Source organism: Mixophyes fleayi, chromosome 6 (genome assembly GCF_038048845.1).
Source record: "Mixophyes fleayi isolate aMixFle1 chromosome 6, aMixFle1.hap1, whole genome shotgun sequence".
NCBI classification, from domain to species: Eukaryota; Metazoa; Chordata; class Amphibia; order Anura; family Limnodynastidae; genus Mixophyes; species Mixophyes fleayi.
The window spans coordinates 116,185,732-116,195,928 of record NC_134407.1 but is presented as its reverse complement, the minus strand read 5'-3'; positions in this window follow the sequence as shown (position 1 = coordinate 116,195,928).

Sequence of the window (10,197 nt, the reverse complement as noted above, 5' to 3'; positions counted from 1 at the left end):
CCCTCTATCCACATATTATATTGCTACTATTGCATCATCCTCTGTACCTCTAGGCCTGCATCCATAGCCCTGTTTTCTTGAGCCCAGGCCTACATCACTCTGGACATTAACATCACTCTTACCTACTGTCCCGTAAATTACTTGATCTGCATTCCCAAATTATATGTGTGCAATCTGTTAAATAGTAGATATCTGCTCTTTGTTTTATTATGTTTAGTTTAATAAGGTAATGTATTTTGGATCGTTGCTGTCTGTGTATTGTATACCACTGTAAATTTCAGTTACGGTGGATCTTTTGTGGTGTTCTAAAAGTTAAAGATAATAATAATAATAATAATAATAATAATAGCACACTAATCTTTAGTACACTGCAAGGCTAACCCATGAAAAATTGGAAAGGTCCATTTCTCCAAATGTAATTTCATTTTTAAAAGAATGGGGGGGGATAATTGAGCAAAATAAATCAGTGTGGTCAGCATGTAGCATAGTGCCTAAATATTTAATTGCAAGGGAGACCAATTAAATAAAAAGAAAGCTATCAGAGATGGTAATTCACTTACAGTGATATTTGAAGGCTATACACTAATGGTTGTATGATAACGATATCTTTGTACTCATAGATAGCTGCATGATTTGGACCAATCCAAATCATGTTACCAATGATTGGGCTACACAACATGTAAAGCTGGGTACTCACTACACTGTTTTCGCCCAATAATCGGCTCAAACTGCCGACATACGACCGCTCGTTCAAAAGTCGGGTTAGTGTGTACAGTTACACGGTGGTCGAAAGTCTGCCCAAATGGACGATTGTCGCCTCATTTGGTTGGTCGTACCGTTTAATATTTTCGTTCCAATCTTATTACCACTGTGTAGTGTGTATGAACTTCCGACGTTTCCACGACAATCCTCTGATACTTCCTCGACCTGGGGGGCCTGTGTATGTAAATTTTTGATGTCAATCACAGTCCCACATGGTGCGGAATCCGCACATAATTGTGTTCTGTATCGATGTGTATTGCACCTGTCTGGCTGTAGACTGTTACACGTGTAGTATGCACGTGGGTAATTACCCTTTGGATGTATGTTGGCATTACTTTGTCATTTAACCTCTATAAAGTTTCAAAACTATGAAAGTTATGAAAGCCATAATAACATTTATTATAGAATGGATATGCCCCAATATGTCTGAAATACTCGACATAAACCACACAGTGTGAATGCAAAGCTTTTATTGCTGGTAAAAGCAATAGAAGCGTTCAACTTCTCCAGTAGAATTTGAAAAGTGAAAAAAAAGTAGCATTACAGTGAAATGGTGGTACTGGTTTGTGGCACAACAGTTGCAAACAGCATATACATATCATCGAAAGGATTTTCAAGGATTTTGATTTTTCTCTTAATGGTCGCAATATTCTCTTTCATTTTTTTGCAAATGATCGTAGAGCTCGGCGACATTTTTTCTTTTTCCGAACTTTCGTCTGATATGACGATGGTATCTACAAAACCTTGTGTATCTTTTTTTTTTCAATAACTGTAACCCGATCATGACCATTACATACGAAGGGATTTAACGATTCTTCGGAGCTGTAAATTCGTTCACATATACGATAAGTTCTTTTTGATTGATACATACATGTGTACTTGCATTGTTGATATTTACAGCACGGATGGGAGTTATGTTTTTTTTTATTATACCAAAACAGATCATCATAATGACATATGAAAGAAATGCTGACCTAATGAAGGATTTCATTGAGACCTACAGGGCTCACCCATGTTTGTGGAAAGCCAAATCCAAGTACTATTCTAACAGAATGATGCGAAACATAGCGATGCAAGAGCTTGTAAAAGCATGTCTGCCATATCACCCTGAAGCAACTGTTGAATGGGCAAAAAGCAAGATCCAGAACCTTAGAACTGTGTATAAAAAAGATTTAAATAAAGTTGAAGCATCCAAAAAATCAGGAACTGCAGCTGAAGACGTGTATGTGCCAAAGCTACGGTACTTTGATATGTTACACTTTGTGAAGGACCAAGAAACACCACGTACGTCCATTAGCAACTTGCCCACAGACAGCAGTTCATCCCCAGAGGTAGAGCAAGCATATGATATACCTGCAAGCGGCACAGTTAGTACAGTACATCATTATGTTGTTATGTAACAGATTTATTAATGTTCAAACAATCAACATCACAATAATAATGCATAACATGTTTATAAATATTCATATACAATCATTTTGCCATGGCACGGCACCATCTCCGTTGAAATATGAAAGGTAGGCCTCCCGATTTAATTTTGCCACAGAACAACTGTTTTTAGAGTGGGCACACTCTAATGCTGTTAAGCCCACTACCTCCATGTCCTCACCATTACTTTCCGCATTGACCTGGGTGGTACGGCCATTAAAGCTTTTACGCCGAAGAAAATTATGCAGAACACAACAGGCCATCACAACTTTGTCTATTTTGTCCAAACGCAAGTTGATTGTCGAGTGAAAAACTCTGAACCTGTTGCTTAAAATCCAAAAGGCATTTTCTACGACACGCCTAGCACGTGACAGTATTTAATTATATATACGCCTTTCATGGGTCATATTTCTTTGCGGGTACGGTTTTAATACATTCCCATGCAATGCAAAGGCGTCATCTGCCACAAAGACAAAATTTAATCCATATTTAGTGCTGCTCCGCAATGGAAGGTTTAGGGCCTTGTTTTTTAGTTTATTATGGAAGGCACTATGCTCCAATGCACCACCATCTGAGACTCTTCCATTTTTCCTAATGTCCACAAATAGGAATTCATAGTTCGCATCCATGATGGCCATTAAAATACTGCTGAAAAACCCTTTGTAGTTGTAGTAGAAAAATCCACTGTTTGATGGTGGCATGATTCGGACATGTTTGACGTCAGTAGCACCACCGCAATTTGGGAAATTCCACAGTCTCTCAAAGTCCTCCGCTATCACTTGCCAGTCAGCTTCACTCGATGGGAACTGAAACATAAAGATGTGTAGATAGTTAACATTTGAACATGCATGCATTTGCATCCCCTCATTCGTTTACTCTTTTGCAGCCTGCACTACTGTCTGATGCTGTCCTGCTGGAAGTTGAAGACCCGGATGCTACAACTATTTATCCCACTCCATGTGAAAGCAGGCTAACTGCAGACAGGCAAGATGCGACCCAAGGTGATACACCAGCAAATATAAATCAGAAGCGAAAGAGACGCAGAATTCATGAAATACCAGAAAGTGATGCAGTAGCAGAAAGGATGCTTGATTGCGCTAACAGTCTGCTAAAACCAAGAAAGGAACAGGACACATTTGATTTACTCGCAGCAACACTAGCTAGCAAAATGAGAAGTAGTAGCAAGCGCATACAAACTGAAATGGAACGGCTGCTGTGCGACGTCATGTGTAGGGCTTCCAATGAAGATTTGTGGCTGGACAGATGTCTTTCCTCAACTAACCATAGACACCAACAAGTACACACATTTCAGACCATGGGTGGACAAAGCGGCATGTCTCAACCTTGTATGACAATCACACCATTACCATCAGTAAGGATGCCACATTACGTTGGGGACACACCTGGTATGGACACAAGCGAAATTTTGCACTACTAACATTTATAAACTGTTGCGCTGGTCCTAACAATCTATGATTTGCACATTCCAAGTTAAATGTATTTTTACTAGAGATGGTCACTGACCCCAGTGTTTTGGATTTGGATTCGGTTTTGGATCTGGATTACCGTTGTGTTTCGGTTTTGTAAAACCGCCATTGCATGTTTTGGTTTTGGTTTTGGTTTTGTTTGGTTTTGTTTTGCTATTTTGTTGGAAAATCAATGTTTTTGGGCCTAAAATAACCCAATTTAGTGCTCCAACTGTTTTAGAGATAAGTAATCTAATTGTAGAGGTAATAAATCATCCAAAAAACAGTTTAATTCTTCGTTGGTAGGCCTTCATTTATTCTACACACAAAACAGATTGTCTGCTTCTCCATCTATGCAGCCATCCTCTTTGGATGTATATTACACCCTACACTTATAGTTAAATATGTAAAGAAATAGAAAAAGGCAGTTTGCTTTCTGTCTCTATAGGCCCCCCTCCACTTGTTTAAAAAACCCAAAAATTCAGCCGTTATAGACTGTACAATATTAATTGAAATGGACAAAGCCAGTTTGGTTTCTGCCTCTCTAGGCCCCCCTCCACTTGTCGAAAATACAAAAAAATTCAGCCGTTATAGACTGTACAATATTAATTGAAATGGAGAAAGCCAGTTTGGTTTCTGGCTCTCTAGGCCCCCCTCCAGTTGTCGAAAATACAAAAATATTCAGCCGTTATAGACTGTACAATATTAAGAGAAATGGACAAAGCCAGTTTGGGGTCACTCTGTCTATGACACCCTACCCTTAAGGATAAATTGCCCAAACAGCAGCCTTTCAAGACGATACGTGATATGGAAATGCCACAAGTCCCTTTCCTCTTTGGGGTAGATTGCACCCTACACTTACATAGTGTTATGAACTTACCTTGTCCCCGCTCCGCAGAGCTGTCAGCGTTGTCTGGCAGCTGTGTCTCTGCTGTTCGGCGCTTCTCCCGATGGCGCTCCCGCACTTACGTTTTCTCCCTGCATCGTGTCATGTGACTCCTGGGCGGGGAATTCAAATCTCTATATCTACTCTGCTCTGACACGCTGCTTGTGTCAGAGCAATGTGTTTCCTGTTCCTGGCTACAGTTCCTGTGTTCTTGACCCCTGTGAACCTGCTCCCTGTGTACTACCTGATACCTCCTGTGTACCGACCCGGCTGTGTTACCAACTATTCTCTGGATCTCCCTCTGGCACCGTATACCTGATACCTCCTGTGTACCGACCCGGCTGTGTTACCAACTATTCTCTGGATCTCCCTCTGGCACCGTATACCTGATATCACCTGTGTACCGACCCGGCAGTGTCTCTGGACCCATATCCTGCTACGCACCCATTGGCTCCGTGCATCTACCGGTTACTGCTCCAGACCTACAACACCTGGAATTAACGGTTAGTGCCTGTACTTGCACCGCTTTGTCGAATTGCCTGTTTACCTGCCATCACTTAGAACTTTCTCCCTTACGTCAGTAGGCTAATCTGGGGGCCGCGACCTGCGGTTCTTCGGCAGCAAAGTCCACACTACCTTGCGGTGGTTCTTGGTGAAGACCGGAAGGCCATTAGACTCTGCGCCCTAGGTAAGCCTGTGCAAATACTGACTAAGGCATCAAAATCGTAACACATAGAAAGTTTTACAAAGATGTTATCGTCATCATCTTCAGCTTCATCCTCACCCTCATCAGTGTATACGTCATCATCACAGACTATCAATTCATCGCCGCTTTAATCCGCCATTAGAGAACAGTAAGTGCTTGGATGTCTTGGATGGTGAAGGCCTTCCTCGTGGAAGATGTAGTTCATTTTTATAAACATCATTTTCTCCACATTTTTGGGAAGTAACCTTCTACTGCGATCACTGACTAAGTTCCCTGCTGTGCTGAACACTCGTTCAGAGTACACACTAGAGGGTGGGCAGCTTAGGTATTGCAAAGCAAGTTTGTACATGGTTTTCCAAATGGCCTGCTTTTCTTCCCAGTAAGGAAAGGGACTGTCTGACATTTCCATATCAACTACCTCTTGAAAGTAATCCTCCACCATCCTTTGCATGTTTATACTCGTATTGGATGGAGTCATGGGCAAAGTGACACATTTTTTTGAAAAATCCTTCAAACCAGCCCAGATGTTAAACTGTTCTGGTATGCCCCCTGCGTCTTCCCTGCTTCTTTTTTCGAAATTTATTTTTTTACGAGCAGCAGTAGCTAGAGAAAGTGAAGGAGGACACGTTGTCAAGCCTAGGCCCAGTTCAGCGGTCAACTTGCTGAGCAATAGCTCCTTGCAAAAGTTCACATCTCGCTCATTTCCAAGTAAAGACTCAATGTATGTTTTAATCCTTGGATTAAGCACAGTGGCCAAAATGTACAGATCCGAGTTCAAGATCTTAATAACTCGAGGATCATTGTGAAGCGAATTAAGTACTTGATCTACAAGGCCAACATACTTTGCTGAATTGCTTGCTTTCAGCTCCTCCTTCATTTTCTCAAGCTGCTTTTCCAATAGTCTAATTAAAGGTATGACTTGGCTCAAACTAGCACTCACCTCACACGTCACAACTTCAAATGGTTTCAGCACCTTGCACAGGACTGAAAGGATTCCCCACTGTGCAAGAGTGAAATACATCCCCCTCCTTTCCCTATGTCATGGCTTGTGCAATATGCTTGGATGGCTTTGTGCTGTTCCTCCATCCTCTGAAGCATGTACAGGGTGGAATTCCACCTAGTTACCACCTCTTGCTTAAGTTGGTGACAGGGCAAGTTAAACTGTTCTTGGAGCTGCTGCAAACTCCTACATGTTGTGGCAGAATGCCTGAAATGGGCTGAAATTTTACATGCCACCGAAAGCATCTCCTGCACCTCACGGTTATTTCGTAGGAAGCTCTGCACCACCAAGTTGATGGTGTGAGCAAACCAGGGAATGTGTTGGAAATCACCCATCTGTAATGCTCGCACTATATTGTTGGCGTTATCAGAAATGACATACCCTGGGGAGAGTCCAAGTGGTATAAGCTATGCATCAATCACATCTCTCAGTTTGCGTAACAAATTTTCAGCTGTATGCCTGTTAGTGAAGCCGGTGATACAAAGAGTGGCCTGCCTGTGACAAATGTTACGTAGTGGTGTACATGCTGCTGCTGTTCCTGCTGGTGAAGGTGAATGACCAACCCAGTGGGCTGTCACAGTCATATAGTCTTTGGTTTGGCCACTTCCACTTGTCCACATATCTGTGGTTAAGTGGACAGTAGGCAGAATGGCATTTTTCAGCGCAATCTCTACATTTTTACACACTTTTTGGTATAGTTGTGGAATTGCTTTACGGGAGAAATGGTGTCGCAATGGAATTCTGTAACGCGGACACGAAACCTCAATTAACTGTGAAAAACCAGCTGCGTTTATTGTGGAGATTGGAGGCAGATTTACCACTAACATGGCAGCCATGGCGTCTGTGATTCGCTTGGCGACTGGGTGACTGCTGTCATATTTGCTTGCCCTCGAAAATGATTGTTTCACAGTTAATTGCTGAAATGTAGGACTGCCTATTTTCTTGACCTGCCTCTGGGATGACAATTCACCCCCAGCAGCAGCAACAGCAGCAGCACTGGGACTAACGCTTTCTTCAAAAGAATCAATAATAGTGCAGGAGTCATTAAGTGGGATGCTGGGCTAACTCCGAGCGCTACTGAGGATATTGATGAGGATGGTGTGGTGGGTGTATTTTGTAGCCGTCAGGATGTCGGTGAGCGGAGGGTCTTAGCTGATGATGGAGTGCTTGTATTTTTTTGTGAAGAATTTTCAGCTTTTCCCAACACTTTGCCATGAACTCTCGTTAAATGGCGTAACATAGACAAGGTTCCAAGATGGTTAAGGTCCCTCCCTCGACTGACTGTGGCTTGACATACACTACAAATGGCTATACAATTGTTGTCTGGATTTGGATAGAAATAATTCCACACATAAGAAGTGGATTTTTTTGTTTTATGCCCAGACATGACAATGGCCTTTTTCTTGTCACGTGCCAGAACTGCTGCCACTGGTGCAGGACTTACACAAACAACCTCATCCTAATCAACATCCTCATTACCGCCCTTGTCGCCTACACGAATCTCCCCCTCATCCTCTTCTAATTCCAAAGTGGCATCCTCAATTTGTGTATCACCGGCTACACTCGGGCTATTAAGGCACACATCAGCAGAATGCTCACGATTAGACATCCCACTGTTGGATGGACTCTCCACAGGGATTGTTGTTATTTGTGAATCAGAGCAAACATTCTCCTCTAATGCCTTACTGTTATCTTGCAGCTCAGCTTTGATGTGTAACAGTAGTTGTGCACCAATTGTAGGCTGGGTAACTTTTTGGGATCTGCCAAAGGTGAAGGTCTCATTCTCTCTTTGCCACTGCGTGTGTAGAATGGCATGTTTGCAAAAAAAAATTTATCAGCACTTAACTTTTGCTCAGTAACACTTCTTTTTCGCTTCAATACAGTAATTTTTTTTGGGGTTTTTGTTTTTTGCACTGATTTGGAAACACTCTGTTGTTTGACATCGCCTTGGCCAGATGACGTACTGGGACTGGTACATCAGGACTGGTGACAGAACCTGGTTGCTCATTCTGATCATATGTGGACTGCTTTGAATCCATTCTGAGCGCTAAGCACTGAGGAGTGCTAAAAATTAGTTGGTAGATACTGCTGACAGATATGACTTTTGACAGCCAGAAATATTTATGCACAATTATGGGGGACACCCCAAAAGCACTGAGGAGTGCTAAAAAATAGTTGGTAGATACTGCTGACAGATATGACTTTTGACAGCCAGAAATATTTATGCACAATTATGGGGGACACCCCAAAAGCACTGAGGAGTGCTAACAATTAGTTGGTAGATACTGCTGACAGATATGACTTTTGACAGCCAGAAATATTTATACACAATTATGGGGGACACCCCAAAAGCACTGAGGAGTGCAAAAAAATAGTTGGTAGATACTGCTGACAGATATGACTTTTGACAGCCAGAAATATTTATGCACAATTATGGGGGACACCCCAAAAGCACTGAGGAGTGCTAAAAATTAGTTGGTAGATACTACTGACAGATATGACTTTTGACAGCCAAAAATATTTATGCACAATTATGTGGGACACCCCAAAAGCACTGAGGAGTGCTAAAAATTTGTTGGTAGATACTGCTGACAGATATGACTTTTGACAGCCAGAAATATTTATGCACAATTATGAGGGACACCCCAAAAGCACTGAGTGCTAAAAATTAGTTGGTAGATACTGCTGACAGATATGACTTTTGACAGCCAGAAATATTTATGCACAATTATGGGGGACACCCCAAAAGCACTGAGGAGTGTTAAAAATTATTAGGTAGATACTGCTGACAGATATGACTTTTGACAGCCAGAAATATTTATGCACAATTATGGGGGACACCCCAAAAGCACTGGGGAGTGCCAAATATTAAAACAAAATAATAAACCTCTATCCTCCTCTCTTCTATAGTGATTTTTGTTAGAGCAATTGCAAGAAGAATATTGGATTCTCTGTCCCTGCTCTAATCAGCCTGTGACTACACCCTGCTGTCTCCCTCTGTCAAATGGCGATGGATTGCTGTGGAGGCGTGTATTTATAATGTTGAAATATCGCGAGAACCGAGCCCCAAGATCCGACGACGTCACCATGACGTTCGGCCTCGATTTCGATTCAAAACGGGCGGGAGAGTACCGAGTTACTCAGCTCGGTACTCGGATAGGCAAAGTTCGGGTGGGTTCGGTTCTCAGGGAACCGGACCCGCCCATCTCTAATTTTTACTACGTTAAATATGTTAATTTGTAAAACGATATTTTTAAAATAAATAAATAAATACTTTTGCTTTGTACAAACCTTCATATACTGGTCACTGAGAACTTCAATGATAGCATCACAGGTGTCAGGAATCATCATGCCAAGAGCTTGAGGTGAAATAGCCGTGCTGTATTTCAGATCTGCCAGTGTTCTCCCTGTTGCCAAAAAGCGTAGGGTTGCCACCAGTCTTTGCTCTGGCGGTATGGTTCTCCTTAAACGGGTGTTCCACCTCTGGATGAGAGGGGTTACAAGTTGGAGCAGTTCCTGAAAAGTTGAATCATTCATACAGAGAAAATTCTTGAAATCATCGGGGTTGTTGTCCCGTATCTCCTGCAGCAGGGGCATATGGCAGAACGTGTCTCTCCTCTTGAACCACTCTTTGCTCCAACAAGATCTATTCTTTCTCCTTCTTTCTCGTCGGTTCCGTACCATCATTCTTCTTGCCACAGTAAGCACGAGAAGTGCAGCTGCCTGTTCTTGTTTTGTAGCCATTGTACGTTTACAAATGGGAATGAATGAAGGGACAGTGTAGCCTTCTGTTTTTACGCTGTTTTGGGAGTGGATTATAGTTCAGGATCAGCCCCTTTATGCTAATGTCTCCGGTTTCTCGTACATTTCCCCGCAAATGTCGCTGCAGTGTGTACGAAATTAAAATCATTGCCCACGACAGCATGGCTGTAAAAAAATCGCTAAAGGG